This window comes from Meles meles, chromosome 8, assembly GCF_922984935.1.
Source record: "Meles meles chromosome 8, mMelMel3.1 paternal haplotype, whole genome shotgun sequence".
NCBI classification, from domain to species: Eukaryota; Metazoa; Chordata; class Mammalia; order Carnivora; family Mustelidae; genus Meles; species Meles meles.
The window spans coordinates 43203930-43213576 of record NC_060073.1 but is presented as its reverse complement, the minus strand read 5'-3'; the positions used below and the strand labels follow the sequence as shown (position 1 = coordinate 43213576).

Sequence of the window (9647 nt, the reverse complement as noted above, 5' to 3'; positions counted from 1 at the left end):
GATGAGTTCGTCCTGCCTCTACAGGGAAGGGATGGTTGACATGGGATAAACTTTAAAGAGGTACCTGGCCATGAAGGGCCTTGGGTGGCAGACTAAGAAGGTTGTATTTTCTTCTGAAAACAGAGGCAATTCTTGGGGGGCAGTGGCATGATCAGACACATATTTTTGGAAGATCATTTTGCCCATCACTTGGAGCATGGGTTGAAGGAGGCAGAACAGGGAGAAGGAAGGCTCACAGTGAAGCGATAATTGTGCTAGTCCAGAGAAGAGATGACGTGGCCTGAACTGGGGAAGTTGCCATGGGAATGAAGAAGAAAGAATGACTTTCAGAACCTTTTAAGATCCATCCTTCCACAGTATGGTGGCAAAGACTGAGAGAGGCCATTCAGATGTCCAATCTGCTCATCTAAGAATGGAAACTGTATTGCGTGAGTCATCTTTTTAACATCAAAATGCTTCCTCTAGGTGAAATCTTGAATGGAAGAGCCACATATAAACAGATTATATGTATTGAGGTTTGTTTTGGCAGAAGTCATGGTAGAGATCCCAAATCTCTGCCCATTGGGGTGCCCCAGTATCTCCCAATGGGTTCTGGAGATCCTGCACCCATCCTTAGGGTTCTTCTCCCTCAACTTCTTCCTCCAGTTGGGGGCAGACATTGAGCTGGTACACATTGGTGTAACCACATCTTAACCAGTTGGTGATTCCACCTGCCCTGAATCCTCTATGGGCCTCCCTGCTTAACATCTTCCAACCATCCAGCCCTTGCCAATGCTCCCTAGACCTCTCAACAGTCCAGCAGCCAGTGGGACAGATCCAGGCACATGGAGGGGCTCTAGGACCCTGTTCTCCAGCCCTGTGGCTGGCATCTGTTGACAGGTTGGTCCCTTGCCATGGTGATTAACAAATGTCTTGAGTATCACCAGTCCTTGTATCTTGCATACCAGCCATTTCCAGCTACAGACATTGTTCTCAGAAACCCTATGCTCTTTATTCCTTCTCACGGGAATGCCTTCCTCGCCTTTCAGCCTGGCCAGCTCCTGCATGTCCTTCAAGACTCGGCCCATGTCACCTCCTCCAGGAGGCCTTCCTTGCTGCTCCCAAGGCAGTGTTCATGGTTCTCTCTTAAACCTAACTCTCTTATGGTCCTTTTTGTGCCCAATATGACATATATCTATTTGCCTGCTGTTTCAAAAGGGCAGACTGAGCCTATTATTCTTTCTCCAAAATATAACGCATACTAGGTACATAGAATTGGAAGGAATGTCTCTGAGGCCCCGGAAAGGTGTTCTGGGGATCTTCATTTCGCTGTTTTGGGGCAAGCAGCGCTGGTTCTATATTCCAAAGGGAGGGCTCTCCCTTCTCTGCTGTGTCCCCTAAGGAACTGAAATATCTTACAGCAGGACCGTATCTTCCTCATTAAAGTGTCCTGGGCTCCCAGGACAGTGCCTGGCACACAGAACACCCTCAGTCCATGTTTATAAAAGGCCAAATTATCACAGTGCTGACACTCTGCTAAACATGAAACGCAGGTATGACCAGCACAGCCCTGTGACCCAGGCCTAACACTGTGTTTATTTATCACAGGAGGAGACCGAGCTCAGAGGTCAGTGGTTTGTCCACGGCCACTGTATTAGTAAGTGATGGAACTCCACGTTCGTAGTTAGCCTCTCCCCTGGACTGCACCTGCTTCCCCAGCGGGGCTGCATTTCAGACCCCCATCCTCCAGGGCCCGTCCTATAGGAAAGAAAGTGCCTGCTCACTCCCTTTCCTAGGCTTGAGGCGAGTGAAACAGCCCTGGGTGGGGACCAGCGAGGGAGAGAGAAGACCAGCCGCTGGGGCCTGGCTGTCCATGGGACCGTGCTGGCCCCTGAGCTCCGTCCCCACTCCTCCTGCCTTCCCCAGATTGTCGCGGTCAGCCCCGTCTCGGCCCCGTTTCTTCCTCTGTATCCTTCACCCCCTATCTTTTTCACAGCTCTGTTTCCCTTCTTGTCAACAGATCTCTCAACAAAATGTTTTCCATCATGGCAGGCTATGTTTAGCCCTTTATCAGAGTTCTTTCCTTCGGCAATGAGCTCCCTGGCACGGGGCGGGCAGCCCGGCCCAGGCATCAGCAAGCACGGCACAGGCAGGAGGCGCGGGGCCCGTGGGCATCGGGGAGAGGGAAGAATGGAGCGACCCAGGCTGGGCTGGGCCGGGAGGGGGGCTATGTTCTGCTCCAATGGCCATGGCAGTGGCAGCGGCGGTGGCGGCAGCAAGAGGCTCATTCATTCCTCATTCCAGTTTGTTCAAACCGTTCTTTAAGCAGGCGGCGTGTGTGGAGGGCCTCGGAAGCAGACAATCAGTGACAGGCGCCCAAAATAGCCTCGGAATCAGCAGCGTTTTGTTTTGCTCCAGGCTTTTCATGCCTGCGAGGGGAGGAAAGAAAGGATCCAGAGCATTTTTTGCGTCCAAACACACATCTTTTCTACAATAAGACAAATGACTCGTATTCCTGCGTATTAAACCCAGCAGCGTCCCCTCCCCACCAACTGCCCTTCTCCGAAGACCTCTCCAACATTTCCTTTTGAGGCCACAAGAGAGGAGATCAGCAGCTCAGGCAGGCTCCAGAGCAGTGAGCCCCGGACTCCTCAGGCTCCGCCTGCGCTCGGCTTTCACAAGCCACCAGTGCTCGTGCTGCTACAGCTGCTGGGACAGCTCTCAGGAAGGTGCCACGAGTGAGGGCCGGGCCATGCCAGAGAGACAAGAGCCAGGGGCTGGCCGGTGGAAGCCCAGTGGTCCCCAGTGGAAGCCCAGTGGTCCCCAAGCCCAGGTTATACCAGCCTTTGCAGAAACCCCCGCGCTGTTTTCTGCGGCAGCCCCGGGTCCCCCTGCTCCTCAGTGGGCTTACGGGACCAGCCTCCGCTTCTGCAGGAGACTCCCCCATGGCCAGGAAGGACACGTATGCCAAGAGGAGTTCCCAGGGAAGAGCAGGAGACCTGGATCCCAGTCTCAGCCCCAGGCTGATGCGCAGAGTGACCTCGTCCAAGCTGCTCCCCACCTTGAGACCAGTTGCAGAGGAATACACTCTCAGAGCACCGCATTCCTTCTCCTTTGGAGCACTTACTTGTGGGATCCTTTGACCACTTAGATCATAGGTCTGCATACTTTCTAGGCCCCTGAGCCAGCTCTGGCCATACACACTTAGGTCTGTATGTCTATGACTGCTTTCCCAATATGATACCAGAGCTGAGCAGTGGTCTGGACCCTAAAACCGAAAATATCAACTCTTTGGATCTTTCAAGGAGAAAATGGCCAACCGCTGGTCTAGCTGGTGAATCCCACGAAAGGTTTAGGGACACTCTCAAGGTTACTCAGCCAGGAAGTGGCCTCAAAATAAATATGAATGTGCGAACCTCAATATCTCAGACCATTGGGATGTTCTCCATTAAGTTTGTACAGGTAGAGTTGGAATTTGCTTAAAGAAAAGAAAAAAGAAACCCCTCCCAGAAATAAAAGCCATCTGATGCATAGGTGGGTAAACCCAGTGTCTAGCATAATGTTCCTGAGCCAGGTACATATGCAGGTAGACACTCTACCAAATCCTAGCCACGTGGCTGCAGGAAAAGTTCTATACTCCTCTGGGCCTGCCTTGTAAGATGGGTCTAATAATGCTTCTTTTGTAGGACCCTGATGAGGGTTTAGCAGGATAATCTAAGTAAAGTGCTAGGACAGTGCCTGGCAAATACTGGGGGCTCTCTCCAGTCCTGGCTCCCCTTGCTGGTCACACTTTTCAACCGGGTTCCCACTGGTAATGACGTGCCACACCCTGGTCTCTATCTGAAAGTCTGTCCTGAGCAGCTGACGTGGCTAGACAGACAGAGTAAGGGTCCTGGGACCACGAGAGGCAACAGGATGTAGAGGTTCAAGTACTTTAGAATCACCAGTTCAGATCTTGGCCTTGTTACTGAGTCACATGACCTTGAGCATGTCAGTTGACCTCTCCGAGCCTCATTTTCTGTATCTGAAAGGTGGATTATAAAATGGGCCCTTCCTTGCAGGGTGAGAATAAAGATTAATTGCAATGATGTGTGCTGTGTATTCAGAACAGGACCCGGCACTCAAGAGTGCCCAACAGTAAATGCTTAGTTGCTCTTTCCTCCCAGCTGGGCTAGTTCAGGGCGATTCCAGCTTTTCCCAAGTTCTACCAGGAATGGGGTCTATGGGTGTCTCTGGGCTCCTCGTGGACTGCACCTTGGGGGTGAAAAGCTCTGAGAAGTCCTCTGTTTTGTCTCATCAAAGTGGAAAGCTCTATAAAACCCAGAGGCACTGCGTGCCAAACCAGCCCGCTACGCTCCTGGCAGGGGGACCAAACAGTGACTTTGAAAATGTGTGTTTTCCTGGATAAAACCTCTAATTGGACAATTGTAGGTCTTCTGGCTGTATGTAGACTTTATGACTTCGAAAGCTCTTAAGCTGGGGTGAGAGAAAATTTATGAATGGGATTTCATTATTTCTGTAGCACTCTGACTCATGCTGTTGATTCAGTTGTGGGGCTGGGCTTCTGTTACTCACTAATTTCTCTTTACCAGGTGGTCCTTACTCCGCCTGCTCCCTCAGTGAGCAGTGGGGGCCTCAGCCAGTGCGGCCGGAGATCCAGAAAAGGGTTTCTGGCTACTTAAGAAATTGTCCTGGACCCAGATTGATTTCCCAGGCAAAGGAATATGGTGCTCGGGAATTTCTCGGGGAAGCTTTACAGTTTTCTCTTAAATTTTGAAAGCTTGTTTTTACCAGGCTGTTTAAGGCCCTTGCATAGAACACCCTCATAGTCTGTGTTAAAAGCATTGGTCTTAGAGGAAGGGCTGATTCCTGGCTGAGGGACATTTTCTTTGGGTGCCCGATTCTAAGAGATCTCTTGACGGTAGGCAGTGGAGCTACAAAGATATGTCTGGGTTGATGTAGCAATGATGCTGACTTCGCTTAAAAGTTGCATTGGTTTAGGGTAACAAAAATCTGTAATAAAAAGATTCCAAAGTGTATAAAGGCTCAAATTCAATAGAAATTGATTTCTTATTTACACCATTGTCCCCGGCTGATCTATCTGGTGACAGTGTGTGGCTTTCATCCACCCAGTGATTTAGGAACCCTGGATCCTTCTACCGTATGACCTCACCATCCTCTTAGAACCTTGAAGTAACCTGCATCTGGCCAATGGAAGGTAAAAATGAATGCAGGGAAGGCTCACCCTCTTCACATAAGCCTCAGCCCAGAAGTGACTCTTTTAATGTCTCATTTTCCATCGGTGAAGGGCGTGGCTACTCCTCGATGCTAGGGGGTCTGGGGACTGCAGTCACTTACTGGGAGACCCCTTCAAATGGACAGCTATGTGCAATGGAGGGAGTACATGAATTTTAGTGGACAATGAGCAGTATTTGCTATAGAAAGGGAAATGGACCTTTCTATAAAAGATTAAATACAGATAGGATGTCGTTGGGTCTAGCACCTGGCCCACAATGAGGGCTATAACTGTCTTTGTCTTTGAATCTCCATTCCTTAGAGCAATGCCAAGCCTATAGCAGGTGCTCAGTAAATGAATGTGAAAGGCATAAGTGTGTGTGGGGGGTGAATATCTTACCAGTTCTATTTCTTTGTTCCCTGGCTTGGGCCATGTAAAAGAAAGATCAGGTTCCTGGTCAGCTGGCTGCATTGTGGGTATTCCTGTTGGGCCCCGAGTCCAAGGGCTGGTCAAATGTCCCCCCAACAGAATCCAGCACTCATTGTTATGTATTCAATACTTTATAAGTTGCTTTTATTGAAGAGAGTAAAGATCATATAAATTTGGGCCTCTCCCAAACAATCTAGTGTATGGGTGTTGTACCTAAGGATCCACAGGATTTCTGATTAGAAGGTCCCTTCAAGGACATTGAAGTCCATAACTGCAAATGTGACCCAACTCACAAGCCAACACACTTGGCCCTGGCGGGCTGGCCTTAGATTCTGCAGGAAAATGTGCTGCAATTGACTAGTGATAGGTATCATAGGCAAGGGGTAGGGCAATGGTAAGCTAAGTTTTTGAAAAATCCTATCAAGTCTAAGATCCCCATAATTTATATGTAGGGGTGAAGCTCAGAGAGGAGAAATGGTAGGCAGCTGCCTTTGAAGATTTCTGTTGGAAGACCTGGATGAGAAGGTAATTAGAGCCAGGAACTAAATAGATGATAACAGAGAGAAAAATGCTGAAAAATTCTCTTGGAAATGTGGGGGAGCCAAAGGCAAGGGACTGGTCTGTTGTGGCTACTTCCAAGCGAGAAAAATAGAGACAGAGCACAGGTGAGGTCCAGCTTGGACTTTGCAACTGGTATTCTTCCTACTGAGCTTGATCAACTTTAGGGGGGTATTATGATCCAAATTGTATCCCCCAAAATTCATATGTTGAAGTCCTAACATCCAATACATGACTGTATTCCAAGATACGGGCTTTGAAGAGGTAATTAAGTTAAAATGAGATCCTTGGGGGAGGAGTCTAGTCTAATATGACTGGTGTCCTCACAAGAAGAGGGAAGTAGGACACAGATACATGAACAGTGGTGAGACCATGTGAAGACACAGGGAGGGAATAGACGGCGATCAACAAGCCAAGGAAAGACACCTCAGAAGAAGCTAACTTGGCTGACACCTTGGTCTTAGATTTCTAGCTCCAGAATCGTGAGAAAATAAGCTTTTGTGGCTCAAACCACCACATACTTCATTATGGCAGCCCTGGCAAACTAACACAAGGGGGAAATGAAGCCTGCTGTTCTTGCCCATGTTTCTCTCAAACACATGTGCCTTGGGCAGTTGCATGAACAGGATGGACAATGGGCAAATGGCTGGAGTTCAAAGCCCTCAAGGTATCCTGTGGTGACCTGGACACAAAGGCAACATCCAACCCAGGAGCGCCACAACTCACCGCCAATTGGTCCTGCCTCTGTCCCTCCCTGCTACCTGCTGGGGGTCCAGAGACACAAGGGTCATGGCTCCCAACCCAGGTGAGCTCAGTCTGGAGGGAGAAAGAGAAGTCCTGTGTTTCCTGGGTTCTAAGATGACAATGATTATGAAATACTTCATTGATTCAGCAGCAGTGTTTCAGGAGGCAAGAAATACTCCCAAATTAATGAGAAACATAGATTGTCAGAACCATCTTGATTTTAGTGAAATAAAAATGGGACCACCTGCATGTCTTTTAATCAAGAAAGTGGACTCAGTCAATGATTAGAGTACCAGGTGACAGGTGCTCTAACAGGGAAAGTGTCGGGAAAGTTGTCATTGTTTCTGCCTTGGCAGGAGGTCAGGACCCTAGAGAGGGGACAACTGAGAAGGAGTACGCCGGGCCAAGTCGGGAAGGGTATTCTCAGTAGAAGGAACAGCATTGGCAAAGGGGGATGGGCGTATACTTATCTGCAATGGCTACTGTGTCTAGAGAAGCAAACAGAGGTGGGTGGGCAGACAGAGCAGCCTGTGAAGTGCCTGGAATGCCTTTCCCAAAGCCCACTTCATCTAGAGCAGAGGGTAAGGAATGAAGCCACAGGCCAAGAGGCAGAGAGCCCTGGCTCCATTCGGAACAGGAGTCCCTGAAGCAGACAAGCTATAGCAGCTCCTCTCCGTCAGCTGCTCCCAGAGTGGGAGGACAGACGCATGGCAACCAAGAGATGGTCTATTTAAAGCCATTGGTGAGTAAGTTCTAGAAAGCACACTAAAGATGAAGAGGGAGAGAGGGAAGGAGCAGGTCAGGAAGAAGAGGCTCTGAGGGGGAATGGCTCTGCTCCTGCTGAGCACACTGTGGGGTTTAGGACAAGTGCCTGCCTCGCACTGGGCCCCACCTTCTTCAGTACCCAGTAGTGGAAAACCATGTGGATGCAGGAGCTAGTCACACAGGTCCAAAGCCGAATCAGTGTCCTTTGGCCAAATTACATAACCCTTGGGTCAAAGTCTTTTCTATGTTAAAATGGGATAATAATGGTACCTACATTTTAGAGTTGCTGTGAGGATTGTGAGATAATACACACAAAGAATGTTTAACAGCATCTGACACATGCAAATTGTTCCACATCAGATATTGTGAAAAAAGGTGATGATGATGGTGATGATGGTGATGATGGTGATGATGATGATGATGATGATGGTGGTGGCGGTGGTGGCAGTGGCGGTGGTGATGATGATGATGATGGTGCTGGTGTTAGTGGTGATGATGATGGTGATGATGTTGATGATAGCTGTGTAGGACTAGCTTAGCAGGTTTTGAACCTTTAAACCATGGAAACTTTCCTCCAACCTCTTTGGAACATCAATGTTCTGAGCCCAGGCCCTCAGCATCCCCTTCCCCAGAGCTATCTCCCTACCCACCTGGAACCCTGAGGCTCCAGAAAATCAAGGTTGAAAGCAGTTGTCCCAGGGGATCTTTGAGGTCCCTCTCAGCTGCTCCTTTTTATCTAATTCTTCCTTGGTAGCTTGAGTGTACATCTGGAAAAGCTCTCTATACAGCTCAAAATCATTTTCCCAAAGCATCAGCTGAGATGGGCCCCAGGAATAGTCCAGTGAAGGCAAAGCAAAGTGGACATTTGAGCAGCAATCCTAATTGTAAACACCCACAGACAATCAGATACTAGCTCCACAACTTTTTAAGTCAATAAAAAAATTTTTAGCCAATAAATTTTTAAGTAATTTTACATGTTATGATTCATTCCACTACTCATCAAAGTCACCTTAGTTCCTGCAAAGTCTAAATCACCTAACCTTCAAGATAGGCCTTTTTGAAAGATCTTATGTTACCTCTCCATCCCCCACTGTCTGTCAGTTAGCCTTGTCACGGTTCTCTTAGCTGAGCGACTTTTCTCTTCACTTGAATATGGACATAGTAATGACATACTTCATCAATTTCCCACCTAGGATCTTTGGACTCTAGTTTCTTCAAATGATTCACCTTAGAGCTCTGGAAGTCGGATTGCAGAATGTACATTACTGTTTGGGCTAATGATCTAAAATGTATTATTCCTTAATACATTTCTAATATGGAGGTCATGTTACTTCCAATTTTCACTCATGACCTTAGCAAAAAAAATTACAGGTCTCATCATGTCACCATTGCAATATATTTACTGAGACAGAAGCACGATCTCTGTCTCAGTTTAGCTGCATTAAGAATTTCTAGACACCACAACCAGCAGTCCCCATTCTCATGGAGAATGAGGCTTCACTTCTACATTTTCAAAGAGAAGTGATGCACATGTGACTGTCTCTACCAGTCACTGTCTGGTTCGTTTCCTATCCCTTTGCCTCTAGACCATTAGCACAGCCACTTCCCGGTGTGTTGTACACCACCATGGTTTTCTCTTCTCTGCTAGGGGACTGTGTCTTGTTCCCAAGCACAGGGTCTGCGCTTAGCAGGTCCCTGATAAGTCAATACCAGATCAACTGAATGGGATTGAATCTGGACACCTCTATGAGGTCAGCTCCAAGCTGGGTTCAATGAAGACCTAGAGAGTCTTGAATCCTGAGCAACACAGAATTTATTGTCAGAGAAGGAAGATAAATAGGTACAAGTGTGATAGGTTCCTAACCTACTGTTAGGAAATAACACTCCAAAGCCCAGGCTAACCATTGTGGGGCCCTAGGACACAGAGAAGTAGAGG

At 48.1% G+C, this 9647-nt stretch overlaps 1 non-coding gene across 1 annotated transcript; it reads right to left on the bottom strand.

Moving 5' to 3' along the window:
• Positions 1-9071: 9071 nt before the first annotated feature.
• Positions 9072-9208, bottom strand: LOC123950196. Its single transcript, XR_006820186.1, has one exon. It is a non-coding gene; the product is annotated as a small nucleolar RNA SNORA1 (small nucleolar RNA).
• Between the last annotated feature and the right edge of the window lie 439 nt (positions 9209-9647).